This window comes from Protobothrops mucrosquamatus, unplaced genomic scaffold (genome assembly GCF_001527695.2).
Source record: "Protobothrops mucrosquamatus isolate PMUCROS unplaced genomic scaffold, P.Mucros_1.0 scaffold1180, whole genome shotgun sequence".
Taxonomy (NCBI): Eukaryota; Metazoa; Chordata; class Lepidosauria; order Squamata; family Viperidae; genus Protobothrops; species Protobothrops mucrosquamatus.
In genome coordinates, this window is record NW_015387393.1 from 273,179 (window position 1) to 275,614 (window position 2,436).

Sequence of the window (2,436 nt, forward strand, 5' to 3'; positions counted from 1 at the left end):
TAATATAATTTAAGACAGAATATAATTATTGTATTGTAAACCCTGTGTGTAGCTCTGGGAAGTCGGGGGGAAGGGAGGGGGGTGGGGAAGGGTGGGGTATGAGGGTGGTGGGGAGTTATATTGTTAAAATTTTAAAAAATTTCAATAAAAAAAAAATGAACATTCATGTTTCCATGATTAACAAGGTTTTTTTTTAAAGCAATTCAAAATGGTCCATTATTAATGATAAAAGCAATATATTTTTCAAACTGAAGCAAAATCTAAGGAACAGGGCAATTATTCTAAGTGGTATAAACATCAAGAAGGGTGAACTATAATACTATAACTTACTGATTTAAAATGAACCATTTGAATAGTTGAACGTTTTGATTTTTTTGCCTAGCTTATGTATCTTTCAGTTATCAATGCTTACATGTCCAGAAATATTAAATATTAGCTTTCTAATACAGTTTTTAAATTGCAATTATTCATTTAGTAATAATTTAGAATCTGTATTTTTTGTCTCCATGTTAAGATTCTTATAGAAGCCATTGAAAGCATTAATTCAGACTGTTTTAATAAGAAAAATGCTATGGATTTAAATATGTTCTACAAACTACTCGCTCAGATTTTCTCCAAAGACATTTTTGGAAAATGCTATAAATTTTTATACCATGTGAATGAATAAAATGAAGAAGAGATGGAAGTTCTTCAGCCTATTATTATCACAACTTATTTCTGTTGAATATTTTGCTTGCTGAATTGCCAAGTTGGTCGCAGACCAAATTCTGTGGTTGGGGACCTCCCTCCCCCCCACTACACACACACACTTGAAGCATTGATATAAGGATATGACTAAGATAATATATATATAGTTTGCTGAATATGTTTTAGTACAATGCATTCTAATACATTCTAATTTGTGGGATGTAGGCAATACTTCATTGGTTTCTGAAGTAATGCATAGATTACAGTTGTTAGCTTGCATAGATCGGACTGAGTTTTTGAAGTAAATCTTGGTAAATCAGTATATTCAGCCAAGATGAGCTAAAGCTGATCAGAACTATCCTCACTATTACTAGGGAATACTATACCTGGCATTGGAACAAATAAGAATTGTAATCTATTCAAAAAGAAAAAGAAGAAAGAGAAAGAGGACGACAATGAGGAGGACAAAAAGAAGAAGAATTATATGGAATTATACAGAATTATAATACAGAATAAGATATAGATGTGGTAAAAGCAAGGATGATTCTAAAACAGAAACATTTAGTTTTTACTGTATATGTAAATATGTAAATGTATAAGAATGCATACATATATATGCTACAAGAATGCATACATATATAAGCATATGTATGCATTCTTGTAGTCCACCCAGAGCTATTGGACTGCAAGGCGTTCAAACCAGTCAGTCCTAGAGGAGATCAACCCTGACTGCTCTTTAGAAGGCCAGAGAAAAGTCTAAAGTTTTAACAAAAATATTAACTGATAAACAGAAAACCCAACTTGTCAAAAAGACAAATCTTCAAATAGTTAAAAAAGTTGAATACCTAGGTATCTACCTAAGGGCAAAATATACAACACGAAAAGAGGACAACTATGAGAGATTAATAAAACAAATAAAATTAGATTTGGAAAAGTGGGGAAATCTTCAACTATCACTGCTAGGAAGAATAGTGAATGTCAAGATGAATATTTTACCAAAGCTGATTTTTATATTTCAAACAGTTCCTGTTAAATTGAGCAATAATTTTTTTGACGACCTAATTACAATATTTTTAAGATTTATATGGCAAAGAAAGAAAGCAAGAATCAAATGTAAACTCTTACAAAATTCTGAAGACAGAGGGGGCTTTGGACTCTCGGACTGGAGACTTTATTATCAAGCAGCTATTTTGCTTTGGCTTAAATAATGGATTACATTGAGAAATAAACAACTTCTTTACTTAGAGGGACATGATCTCCAACTAGGTTGGCACGCTTTCTTATGGTATGAGAAAACTAAAGCACATAAATACTTCCAAAATCATGCCATAAGAAATGTATTGATTTTAGAATGGGAGAGAATCAGACACAAAATGTATATGAAAATACCTGAGTGGCTTTCAACAATGGAAGCATTTGCTTATCCGAACTTGATTCACTATGACAAACTTGTTAGCTATAAAGATATCTTGGATAAAGATGGAAAACTTAAAGACAGGCAAGTTCTTCAACAACAAGGTATTGATTTAACATGGTGGTCTTATTTGCAAATCAACGGGATTTTATAAAGAGCAGACTCCACTTGACAAAATACTTTTAAAAACAGATGAGAACTTGATTAAGAAACTTTATAAATTTTTGTTAAGCTGGAAGATGGAAGAAGAACAAGTAAAACAAACAATGATAGTATGGGCAAAGAATTTTGGATATTCTATAGACTTAGAAGACTGGCAAAAACTTTGGGATAAA